Source organism: Myotis yumanensis, unplaced genomic scaffold (genome assembly GCF_028538775.1).
Source record: "Myotis yumanensis isolate MYYU_CA2020_CCGP unplaced genomic scaffold, mMyoYum1.0.hap1 SCAF_11, whole genome shotgun sequence".
NCBI classification, from domain to species: domain Eukaryota; kingdom Metazoa; phylum Chordata; class Mammalia; order Chiroptera; family Vespertilionidae; genus Myotis; species Myotis yumanensis.
The window spans coordinates 21,889,579-21,902,663 of record NW_027223762.1 but is presented as its reverse complement, the minus strand read 5'-3'; the positions used below and the strand labels follow the sequence as shown (position 1 = coordinate 21,902,663).

General features: G+C 54.2%; 1 long non-coding RNA gene across 1 annotated transcript; it reads left to right on the top strand.

Annotated features, from left to right (window-relative positions):
- The first annotated feature begins 411 nt into the window (after positions 1-411).
- Positions 412-12,805, top strand: LOC139019402 (uncharacterized). The gene is made up of 3 exons (XR_011473098.1): positions 412-504; positions 5,230-5,402; positions 12,509-12,805. It is a non-coding gene; the product is annotated as an uncharacterized lncRNA (long non-coding RNA).
- The last annotated feature ends 280 nt before the right edge of the window (positions 12,806-13,085 follow it).

The window sequence follows — 13,085 nt, the reverse complement described above, 5'->3', positions numbered from 1 at the left end:
GGAGGATCCTGAGGCTTCCTCCAGGAGGGCCGGAAGGATGGAGAAAGCTGGGCAGAGGGAAAAGAGAAGTAGGGGAAAGTTTGTGGGTTTGTGTCCTGGGAGGACTGCCTTTCCACATCTACCGCTACGCCCCGTCCTTCCCTAGAGGGTACATCTATTTCAAGCCTGGAAAGTCCCAGCGCCTAGCACGATGCTGGCATAGATTTTGTGGCAATAAATAGTGGTTGACTGAATGGATGGAATCAGTCACTGGTTAAGCCAGGCCACAGTGTTGGTCACTCCTGTGCCTTCCCCAAACACCTCTGCCCTACCCAACAGCAGCAGCAACAACAACAACAACTGCCTCAGGGCTGCCATGGACAGCTGTGCAGGCCGTGCACCGCCCAACCGAGGAGCTGCCATTTTCCTAGACTGCGTGTGGGTGATGCCTCCTGAAGCTGGGACACGGTGCACTTGCAAAACCCCGTTTCTTCTTCTTTCAGGCTCAGGGGAACTGAAGCCACGGTGAGAGTGAGCGCGGTAAGGGAAGGGGATCTCCCAATCCGGACACTGCAGGCTTCCCCTCCTTTTCCCTCCCATTCCTAAGGCCCCTCCCTTTCTTTGTTCCTCTTTAACTTGGCCTGGAGGTGGCTTGGCCAAATCTGGCCAGTTATTCTGTCCCCGAACTACAGAGTCTGGAACTTGCAGTATGATCTTGGCAAGACCCCAAACCTCTCTGGGTCTCAGTTTCTGGGTCTCGGTTTCTGCATCTAAGGAATAAGTAAATGGGTAGGGAGCAGTCCGTGTAGATTCTCTTTCGCTGGAAGGGACCTTATGGAGATAAAGGTGGAAGGAATGCACCCTGATAGGATGTGGCATCCTCTGAGGGGACACATCTTCACACCCTGTCCTGTTCTGCCAGGCCCTCTATGCACTCAGGCCCCCAATTCAAATTAGGGGGCAGCATCCCGGAACAGAAGGAACGTGTGCGAGGAGCAGGAGCCCCTGTGGAGTCCTGACTCTGATGATCTCCACTGTGTGCTACTGAGAAGCCACGGCCCCGCCTGGGCCTCAGTCTCGCCTCTGACAAGTGGGTGCTTAGACCACACCAGCGAGTGTCAAATGCTGGACTGAGTTTGCGATGGCCTCTTCTTTTTCTCTTTAATTTCTGTATTTTTTTGTTTTATTCTTTCTTATTACAAACAGCACATATTTCCATGAAAACTCAAACAGTACCAAAGTAGGTAATGTACTAATTGAAACCCAGCTCTTACTGAGAATCACTGCTAACTCACTACTAATTTTTTTGTGTGTGACTTTAAATTCTGATATAATTTCAAATTTACTAAAAAGTTAGAAGAATACTACAAAGACTCTGATATAGATCTTACTCAGATTTATCAATTGTTTACATTTTGTCATTTTTTACTTTATTTCTCTATCTCTATCGTGTGTGTGTGTGTGTGTGTGTGTATGTGTACAATTTATTCCCTAACTATTTGAGAGTAAGTGGCAGACATATGCCCTTTTACCTCCAAATGCTTCAGAGTTATTTTCTAACAAAGAGGACATTCTCTTACACTATAAGGCTTACATAACCCCTGCAGTTAACAAAATCAGGAATCTTAGCGTTGATACAATACTATTATCTAGTCCACAGTCCATGTTCAAAGTTAGTTGTGTCATGACCTTTTCATAAGTTTCCAGCAAAAGTAGAAAAATATGAGTGATGGAGAGTTATGTTTTTTAAATCCAACATGTATTTAGCTTTAAGGATTGTGCTTGATTCTAAATCATGCTCTCCCCTGTCCTTTTCTTCTTATTGGTGTTAAGATGTCCCTCCCCCCCTTTTTTAAAAAATATATTTTTATTGACTTCAGAGAGGAAGGGAGAGAGAGAGGGAGATAGAAACATCAACGATTAGAGAGAATCATTAATCAGCTGCCTCCTGCACACCCCCCGCTGGGGATTAAGCCCGCAACCTGGGCGTGTGCCCTTGGCTGGAATCGAACCTGGGATCCTTCAGTCCACAGGCCGACGCTCTATCCACTGAGCCAAATCAGCTAGGGCAAGATTTCCCCTTTTAAATGAAACGATGGTGAGTGTAGAAAGTGGCTTGTTATTTGTTTTTGATATTTTATTACTTGGCAAAGTGAAATGTGGGAGATTCTTTGTTAGTCCTTAAACTTCTTTTGCAGGGATTCCAGGGTGAGGCCCCCACAGCACCAGTGTTCTCTGAGTCCAGGTGAGCCTGATCACCAGAGACTTTCAAGAAGCCAATTTGAGAGCACAGCTGCTCCTGATGCTGGGGTTGGGGAATGGGCCCTACCCCCCAGGAGCAATGATCTCTCCCTCAGCAGAGTACACCTTTATCCTTTTCCTAGCTCTCCAGCATCTGTTTGGAGCATCCCTTACCTTGTCAGTCTCTTGGGGAGGCAGAGCCCTCCTCGCACCCTAGAAGCCAGACCTTACTTTCCCAGCCTCCTTTGCAGCTGCGGTGCCGGCATGTGATCTGGTTCAGTCAATCAGACACTCACCCAGGAATTCTGAATCTTAAGCAGGTGACGCAAAGAAGCAGAGGTGGGATGTATCTGACAGAATTGCTGCTGGAGCAGCAGGAAGAGTTTTCAGGGCCAGTTGCACTGTTGCCCTCCCTGGTTTGGCCCTGAGGAGTGATTTTGGCCCGGGGTTCTGGCTGCGGTCCAGTCCTCCCTGGTTCCTGAGCTTGGCTCTCCAGCCAGCCCGAGGAGTTCGTGAGCTTTCTGTTGCTTGCAACCAAGAATCCGGCCACATAAATCCAGAGAAGCCAGCATCATGGGAGTGGAGAGGAGCTGGGGCCTGGAGTGCACACACTGGGCCTTGGTGAGCAGTGATTCTGTGGGGTGGGCAGCCACAGAGGAACCTAATGTCCTTACTGGAATGTGGATGGGACACCTGTCTTGGTGCTAGGTGGGGCAGCCCAGACAGGAAGTGCTGTGAGGGAGGGGTAGGAGAGGTATGAGAGGAGAGAGGTTGGAGCCTGAGGATGGGGATGGGAGGAGGGAGATGAGCCCAAGAAAAGGCCGGGTGGGGTGGGGCTTTGTAGGAGGAGACAGACAAGCAGGGTGGCACGGTTCCATCTGCCCCCAAATATTTTTTGCCCCTTTTCTATCTGCCAGGCAGGGTATGGCTAATACAACAGTCTGGGTTGGGTACTGTTATCCTCGTTTTACGGGTAAAGGAAGGGTGATACAAAGATGAAATAACTTCGACAAGATCAGGAAAGCAGAAAGGGCCAGGGCCAGGATTTAAGCCTGGGTTTGACTCCAACATTGATGCTCAAAAACCCAAATGCATGCTGGGATGAGGGACCAACATCCCTGACTCAATGCCTGAGTGTTTATACCCTTCCTGTGAGCACTTTAAGTAAAATATACTCCCTGTAAGTACTTAGTGAGCTGATTTAGTCAAGTAATAGAACATGGGTATTATTGTGTGACAGGGTAATGCCCGGGTCCTGGCTCACTTGGAAATACCAAGCCTCCACTCCCCTTCCCCAACCTGTGAAGAAGCTGGGTCCGAACAGATGCGCAGCAGCACACACAGTTGGCTGCCTGCCCAATGGCCTTGCTCCCTCCTGCGACCTGCCCCTCAGCACCCAGGTGTTTGTCCTCCCTCTGGGCTCAGCCTTCATACTGTGGCAGTAATGGTGGCAGCAAGACCCTGGCTCGGGTTAGATTCGGGCATGAGATGTGGCTCAGTTCTGGCCAGTGGACAGTAAGGGACAGTCTCATGGGGACTTCTGTGAAATATTCTCCTTGATCTTAAAATGGGACACGAGGAGAAGTTGTTTCCTGTTTTTTTGTTTTGTTTTTCATTTGGCTGCTATGGATATTGTTGGGTGACAATGTAATGTCTGGGGTGACAGCAGCTGTGTTATGACCGTGAGGCAAGCTAGCCAAGGACTAGGCAATGCGGAGAAGGGCAGAGGGAAAGGAAAAGAAGAAGTAACCGGGGTCCTTGATGATGAAGTTGAGTTGCAGGATTAACCTCTGCTGAAGCTACCCTTCCCCTGGACGGCTTATTCTGTGAGATAATACAATTTCCTTATTGTCTAAGCCAGTGGTCGGCAAACTGCGGCTCGAGAGCCACATGTGACTCTTTGGCCCCTTGAGTGTGGCTCTCCCGCAAAATACCACGTGTGGGCGCGCGTACAGTGCGATCGAAACTTCGTGGCCCATGCGCAGAAGTCGGTATTTTGTGGAAGAGCCACACTCAAGGGGCCAAAGAGCCGCATGTGGCTCGTGAGCCGCAGTTTTCCGACCACTGGTCTAAGCCAATGGAATAGAAATTCTGTTTCTGGCTGCTGCAAACTGATGTATGAACCATGGGACCAAAAGAATAAACTCCCAAAGTACTCTTTTGATATGCTAATAGCTGACAGCAAAGAAAACCGCCATTGAGGAAAGCCTGACTCCTTGACCAAGGGAGGCCCTAAGAATCCCTTTCTCTGCCGGTTCAGAGGGGAGGGAGTGCAGCCGTTTGAGGCCCTGCACCCTGCATCTTGTCCGGGCCTGCGGGAGGGCTCCTATCAGAAGAGAGGTCCACTCCTGGTCAGCTGAATTTCTGACACTCATTTCCTGTAGGTCAGCAGAGGAAAGCGGCTTTATTTACTGAATCAGGATGGAAAACAGATGTCTAAGCACCCCGCTGGGCCCAGCCTCACCCTGCACAGAGGCTGGGCCTGTTCTCAGCCCTGACCTGCTCACCAACCCCCTGTTCCTCACATCGAATCCAGATGTGGCTTCTTCCAAGCTCTAATAATAATTTTGATTTGTTGTGGTTAAGTAACCTTTGCCCCCCCCAGCTCAACTGTAAACTCACCAACGCTCCAGGGAGAAGAATAGGAGTTACACTATGAAACATTTGTAAGGAAGCCCAGAGAAGACTGTGGACTTGAGGAGCAGATCAAAGTGGGTTCAACCGCTGCCTGGTCGATCTCAACCATTGTCTCAGTCAGCAGCTGCTGTGTGATAAGCCACCACACAACTCAGTGGCTTAAGACAACAACTCTTTGTTTGCTAATGGCTCTAAAATTTGAGCAGGGCTTGGCGGGAAAGCTCATTTGTTCTCCACGTGGTTTTTGTGTTTTGTTAGTCAAGTCCATGGGATGATGGAGCGTGTGCAGGAGCAGAGGGGATATGTGCAGTATGTGTGCCCACCGTGTTCCTTGCTGCCTGTCCCTATACACACAGTTCTTTTTTCTTTCAGACCTTCCTTACCCGCCAGCGAGCCAGAGGTGGAGAGCGTTGGTAGAATGTGTGCATGTCAAGAGAAGCTCTTCCCACGAGTGGCCTGAGGTGATTTTCTGAAAAGCCACCGAGTATCTGAAGGTCACTTTCCTGAAGCAATGTGTGCTGTTCCATCGTGACAAGGTGGCGTTGGTAGGTGTGCCCAAGCTTGGGGAGTTGTGTCATGCACAATGTCCTCCGGTTGCTAAAGGGTGTCCCTCATCGGGATGGAAGGCTGTGGGGTCTAGGAAGGGGCCCGTGTGTGGCCTGCATGTGGCTGTGTCTGTGATGGGTCTTTCTCTGGGTCTCCTTATTTGTCACCCCATCTCCTTCTGTCCCTCCCCCACCTCCCATCTGCTAATGCTGTGCAGACACATCTCTTCTCTCAGGCCCAGGGAACCAACCATGTCTAGGAGAGCATGTGTGTGAGTGTGTGTGTGTGCATGTGTGTGTGCAAATGTGAGTGAACAGAGGTGTCCCTCCACCCATTCAGATGTGCTCCCATCCTAAAAGGCCCCTGTCTAGTCAGCCTCTTCCCTTTCCTGACTGTCTACAGCCAGTCTGTCAGCCCACACACTGTGCTAGCCCCCACCCTTTGGTGGTGGTCCGACTGGTTTATAGGGGGGGGTCTGTCTCCTAGGATGTCAGCCCCCACAAACTCCTGCCCACAGCAGTCATCAGCCCCTGCCCTGTCTGCTCTGTGCTCCCGCGGCACCCCTCGCCCACTCACAAAGTGCGGACTGAACTCATTCCGTCTGCTGCGTCTCCTCCCTGAGCACAGTGGCCGCACGAGGGCCAGGATCGGTGTGTCCCCGAGGCTGCCCGACTGCCTGGGACTGTGTGGGGCCATTTGGATGCTCCGCAGGCATGTGTTTTGGTTGTTGTTTGGACTGTTGCTGAGAAAAGAGGGAACGTGGGAGAAATGGCTGCTTCTCCAGGGGTGGGGGCAGTTGTGGGACCTCAGGGCCTGTGGTCAGAGGGGCTGGACTCTGTTCCCGCTGCCCTGGGGGAGGGAGTCCAGGTCCCTTCTACCCCGCAGGCCCTCCTCCCCTGGGGGTGGCCGGGGTGGGAACCACACCCCACGCTGGCCCTGCATGTGCATGTTGGCACACACCTGCACAGCCTGCCTCCGGGGCCCCCTCCCTCCCAGCCCTGTGCACACGCTGCTGACGTGGCTGTGGTTTCCAGGCCCCAAAGGTGCAGCTCAGAGTCAGGGCATCCTGTTCTCTGCGGCTACAGCAGCAGGACGGTGGGTGGGAGACAGCGTCCCCTGCAAACACGCACACGCAGAGGCCCCTGCCCTTCGCCTTCTGGATGCTCACACGCGTGCACGCAGGCAGGTGGGCACCAGGCTGGCTGCTCTGAGGCCTCAGGCACGAGAGCTGTGCACCCATCTGTACAGGCCCCGCTGCGGGCAGAGAGAAGGGGCGGAGGAAGTGGCTGCGGGCTCCCTTCCCCACACCTGAGCTCACACCTTCAGTGCTTCACCCCAGAGCATGGCCACCAGCCTCGTTTCCCCCCTTTGGGGGAAGCGTTGCCCTCTTTTGCCTTCTGTCAAAACCACATCCCCATGGGAGGGGTCGGCACTCAGAGGCGGAGCTCCCTCTGCCTCTGACAGGTCCAGCCCAAACCCCAGGCCCAGCACCTTCCCTGCACTAGGAATCCCCTCTTTTAGGAGGAGGCGAGTGTGGCCCCTCGAACCAGGCCTCCTGGGTTGAATGCGGGCTCTGCGTGACCTTAGGCAAGTCACTTAACCTTCCTGTGCCCCAGTTTAGTGCGGATTAAATGGGTTCATATATGCAAAGCGCTTAGTGCAGCACCTGCTATGCAGGCAGGTTGTCAATGAACAGTAGCTGTACTCAATAATAAAAAACAGTCAATAAATGTCACCATTGTTTCCTGCCTCAGAGCCAGGAGAGGCCTGAGCCATGGTCTGTCAGGGCTTGCAGCCCAGCTCCAGCCTCTGGGACTGAGCCTGCTGCGTTCAGACACCTGGGGGCTTATTGGAGAGTCAGTGCCAGGCCGCCCCGGGGATTCTCATGCAGCAGGAGGGTGGCAGGAGGGGGGACTCACACCCTAGCCTGCGGCCCTCTGCAGCCAGGTCCCCCCTCTCAGCCTCGGTCTGGTCCACCCACCTGCACCCTCCCTCTTCCTCCATCCTCTCCAGGCCCCCTCCGTCCTGCAAGGCTCCTCTCAGGCCACTCATCGCCTGCAGGAGGAATGTTTGGCAACCCTGCCGCCTGAGCTCCTACTTCTTGGAGCCTCAGTTTCCTCAAGAACGAGAAGGGGATCAAACCTCCTACATCATGGGATTCAGGTCAAGTGAGGTCCTGCACCCCTGAGTGCATGGCCACGGCAGCCAGTCCGGGCTGACTACTGCCATTGCGTGCAGCCCCGCCTGGCGGGCCCAGTGGGGCCTAGGAACCCAGACTCACACAGGCCCCGGGGAAGCCTTGCTGACCAGGGTGGGCTGGGATGAACTTGGCACCTCCCTGTCTTGAGCTCTGAGTTGAGCAGGGAACACATATACTGGAGCTTGCGGGTGGACGGCACTCGCCCCAAACGGCCTGAATGAAGGAGGAAGGAGGAGAGGAGGAGCTGAGCACAACTTGGGCCCCAGAGGAAGTTGAAAGCTGGGCCACAGTGGTGTGACAGTTCAAGGGCCTACAGGGCAGTCCCCACCCCACCCTCACCTGCTGACGTCAGCTGCAGAGTGCATGATCCTTGCACAATCCCCATCTCCCAGACCCTGGATCTGTAGAGGCCTGGTCCCAGCCCGGGGGCTCCCCGCACCCCATATTCTCTGCACATCTGGGCAGCCAGCACAGCTTTCTGCCTTCAGGTTGGCATTGCTCTCCCCAGGCTCATTTTCTGAAAGGGGACCAATTAATAGCAGCTCTACACCCCACCCCCTTCTCCTAACCTCTCCCAGCTGGGGCCCTAGAAGATATCTATGAAGCACCTACTATATACCTGGTGGTTTCATGTCCACAAGCTCATTTAATCCTTCACAAAACCCCGAGGTGTAGGCATTTCACAGATAAGGAAACCAGCTCAGAGAGGCTGAGGAACCTGCCTGACGTCACACAGCATATAGGTGGCCGAGCTGGCCTTCCGACTCAGGTTCCTGTCAAGAAGTTCCTCAGGCCAGTGCCACTAGGCCTCTTGTTTGTCAAGGAGGAAGTGGATACCCAGAGCTGGGAAGCGAGTGCCTCAGGCCATGCCCCGGGCTCCTGGCAGAACTGGCAGGAATAGAGAGAGACCTTTCTCGGGGCACCGGGTGCCTGAGAGGAAGGGCTCTGCTAGGAAGGCTCCTTTCTTTCCCGCCTCCAGGTCTCTACTCAGAGGCCACCTTCACGGGAAGCCTTTCTGGGCAGTCCCAGCTGAAGGGCCTTATCACCCTTCACCTCCTGGCCTGGCCCTATTGTGCTTCATGACACTGTCGCTTGCACTTTTATGTGTCAATTATGTATCACCTACTAGCCTGTGAGCTCCATGAACTCAGGGAGGGTCTGTCTTGTACCCTTGCCTAGGATAGTACCTGGCACAAACTTAACTATATTCGTGTGAAATGAATGAATGACGTTGGTAAACGAAGACACTTATGCGCATGAGGGAAAGTTTGGTGAGAAGATAAACTTATTAAGGGCAACCTAAATAGATCACATTAGGTGGAGGTGGGGAGTGAGAAGGACCTTAGAATAGGGAAGGGGCAGGGCCAGATGCGCAGACATGTGGTCTGACACACAGACTGTGAAGTGAACGGTGTTCCCTCCAGTTGTACAGTTTGGCCAAGAGCCCACGGCGCCCCTGGGGATGGGGAAGTACACAACGGTTTGGGGCCCCTTGGCAGGGCCGCCGAGGGAGCGAGGGTGTGGAGGCAGCTCTGTGGTGCCTGCAGCATCAGGGACAGGCTGTCCCCTCCCCGAGGACAGGCAGCTCTGCAGGTGCCTGCAGCAGCAGCAGAACAGGCTGTACCCTCCACGGGGGCTCCACGTGGTCTCGGTTAACAGCTCTCCACCCGCCATCCGGTGGCTGGTCTCCACAGACGGCCCTCCAACCAGGGGCAGCAACTGTGGTGCTGTTAGCAATCTAGTACCTGGACGCCCGGAGGGGCGCGGGTGGGGAAATCACCCTGACACACCCCGCAAACACGCATCAAACGCTGTAGATAAAGATAATCACAACAGTGGGAGGGAGGGCCGTTTCCTGAGCCACAGAGAGCTCTGAAGGCGGGGGACACTGTGTTCTGAGACCTCTCTGCGCGCAGGACTCCTCAGGAACCTGTCCCAGCCCCTCCTCCTCCCCAGTCCCACAGACTGGGCACAACAACCACCACCCTGTGATCGCGGGGCTCGTCTTCGATGAGTCACCTTGCCCACAGCCAGCCTCGCTGGTTGATGTTATCAGTTCCTCTGCTTACTTAATTCCTTGGTTGACATCAGCACCGCCTCTGCCGTCTTCTTCTGCAGCCTGGCACAGGCTGGGAACGCAGGCGGCAGAGGTCTCTTGCCAGAAGCTACCAGGGCAGGTCAATTGGGACCCCCAGTTACGTGGCCTTTAGCTTCAAGGAGCTTGGCCTAGTTTCTTGCTTTGCTGCCTGGGGGCCTCAGTGTACCTCCCAGGACGTGCAGCCTGAAGTCAGCCCTGAGAGCCTTCCCCCCTGCTCCATCCTGTTCCCTTTCTGCTTGTTCAGATGTGGGTCCAGCTGGGTGATCTCCCCGCCCGCGACCGTCTGGGCGTCTAGGTACTAGATTGCTAACAGCACCACAGTTGCAGCCCCTGGCTGGAGGGACGTCTGTGGAGACCAGCCACCAGATGGTGAGCTGTTAACCACGACCACGGGGAGCTCTCGTGGACGGCTCAACCTGTTCCTTGGGCTGCAGTCCCTAGTCTAGCCCTCTGATGGCTTTTGCTCCTAAGTTCTGTCTCGTGCAGGCCGTGCTGCCTCCCTGCCTCTGTGATGGGCCAATGGGTTCCCAGGCTCAGACTGTGCTGCCCTGCTGGCTCTCTGCCTGAGGTCTGGCCGCCCAGCCCTGGGGCCCAGCTCCCTCAGAGGTCCCCCAACGCCCTCCTCTGCCCCACCGCCTCCCGTCTCTTGGGGCAGCCTCCTGGGAGACCAAGCCAGTCCTTCTGGTTCATAGGCTAGCATTTCCTCGCTTCTCCCTTCACCTGGTCACCCTTCTCAGTGTGCTGTGGCACAGGGAAGATGCCATGGGTCGGTAGAATGGTGACAGAGACATGGTGGAGAAGGGAGGAATTCAGTGCCTTTCCCCACACTGTCCTACTCTGCCTCCTTCCCACCACTTGAGATGGACAGCAAAGGAGTAGAGGCCACAGGGACAGGTTCAGCCCAGGCCTTGGAGGCTGGACCTTGGGCCAGGATGGGAGGCTGCCCAAGCTTGGCATTCAAGGGAGACAGTGAGGGGAAGTGGGTGGGGCTGGGCAGGGAGGAGAGCCAACTCTTTGAACTACCCAAACAGCATCCTCTGTGGCCCCAGGAGACAGCTTCTCAAATGTCACTGCCTGGGGCCCAAGAAGGGGAAGGGGGAGGTTTCTCAACACCAGTCACTTTTACTCTAGTTATTTGACCAAAATGAATTGTTCTTAGAAGGAAAAAGAAAAAAAAAAAGCAAAACAAAAAGCAAAACCCACCTCTGAGGTCAATCCTATTTCCCCGAGCAGCTTGACAAGCAGATCCTGAGGGCAGATAGCACACCTGGGCCGGGCTACTTCTGCACCACTCGCCCCACCAGAAAGCCAGCAGACTTCTGCTCTCCCCTCTGCACCCGAATGCCGAATGCCGGCTGACCCCCCGCCCTCCCTGGGCACTCTGGAACACCCTAAAATGCTGTCCCAAGTAAGGAGGGGTGGGCCCACCGAGAGGCCTAGGGGAGCAAGCCGGCTGGGTTCAGCTCCACACACCCCAGTCTTGCTGGGCCTCTGTTTTACCACCTACCAAATGGGGAAAACCTTTGAGGAACCAATGAGATAATGAGCGTGAAAGTGCTTGGCCAGCCAAGAGGCTGGGGTGCTATAGAGGAGAGAAGGGGAAGTTAGGGAAGGTTTCAGGGAAGAGGCCACATCTCAGTGATTTAAGAACAGATGTCAGTTGACTACCTCTGCTCCTGCCTCTTTAGGTTCCCTTTAAGCCCTGAAATGAGTTCCTATTAATGCCCCTCGTGAAGGACACGCCTTGAGAATAATGGGCACCTTGCTAAACTCAGCTTGTGGTCTGCTTAGACCCTGGAGTCCTTTTTCAAGCGTGAGAACACAGGATGTCCTAGTTTAATCAGGCGGGTGTTCCCTCCTTGGATGCAGACGAAGCTCAAAGTCTAGTCAACCCAGACTGCTTTCTTCAGTGAGAGAGGGTAGCCTGATTTGGGTTATATTTTGAGCCCTTATCTCCCTCCCTTTAACCCTGAGCCCAAAGCTCACCTCCACTCACATAGCCCACATATACCTCAAGCTCATTTATCCCAGACTGAACTGATCTTTCATCACTAGCCCCTTCCTCCACGTTGGTGCTAGATCTTAGTGCACCCACGCCAGAGGCTGAGTCATCCCTGACCACTGGCTCCTAACCACCACATCTGATTAGCCTTCTCATCTAGTGGACTCTAACACTTTGATATCTTGAGGCTTCATCCCCTCTTCCCCATCTCTCCTACCGCCGCCCCTCCCCAGTTTCTATAATAGTTTATTTTATTTTTAAATATATTTTATTGATTTTTTACAGAGAGGAAGGGAGAGGGATAGAGGGATAGAGAGTTAGAAATATCGATGAGAGAGAAATATCGACCAGCTGCCTCCTGCACACCCCCTACTGGGGATGTGCCCACAACCAAGGTACATGCCCTTGACCAGAATCCAACCTGGGACCCTTCGGTCCACAGGCCGACACTCTATCCACTGAGCTAAGCCGGTTAGGGCCTATAATAGTTTAGATCCCCCTCTCTTTAATTAAGAACGACCTATGGAACTAATCAGACTTCCACACAGCTGCCAGGGGGCTCCCTGCTGATGCGATGGCACCCTCTGCTCCTGGTGGCTCCTGCCTGCTTCTCCAGCCTCACACCCAGCACTTTGGACACGGACAGACCATGTGCATGCTGGCAATGTCTGGGCCGGAACAGCTTCCTGCCGTTTGCTTAGGCTGTTCGGAAGGCCCTTCCCCTCCCTGTCAGCCCGGACAGTATCCTCCTCCTCCTCCAGGAGGCCTCCCAGACTGGATGTACATGTGGGTTGCTCCTCCCTAGGTGCCTTGCTCTACTCTGTCCACTCTACCCTGAGGGTGCCTCCCCAGCTATGGACTCAGCACCAACCCAGCCACAGACAGGGCCTTCTTCCTCTCACCACCTGGACCCTGACCCCTCCAAGAGCTTGGTGGGTAAACACCAGTGGTATCCAGTTTTGCCCCTTTCCTGCTGGGGAAATCAGACAAGTTATCTCTCTGAGCTTTCCTTTCCTCATCTATCAAATGGGTTAATACCATCACCTGCTTCCCAGGGTGGGTAATTGAGCCAGTCAAGTGCTTGGCACAGAGCCTGGCTCACCATGAGAGTAAAGCAAGTGACACCCGTAGCTCCCCCTGTTGTAAGTCATTACTGGGACCTGGGAGAAAGTGCAGGTAACACAGGGCGCTGAGACCTCAGCCCTCTGCTCCACTCCCCAGAGCTATCCAGCACAGCCCGCTGTCTCCTCTGCTCTTGTTCGGAACCCCCTGTTGGTCCCCTTTCTGGCCGCCTGCTCTTTCCACCTAGACAAGGGCTTGGGCAAGGTTGCCTCGTTCCCTTTTGCCAGCCTTTCTCCCAGGAGGCAGTGCTGACCACGCAG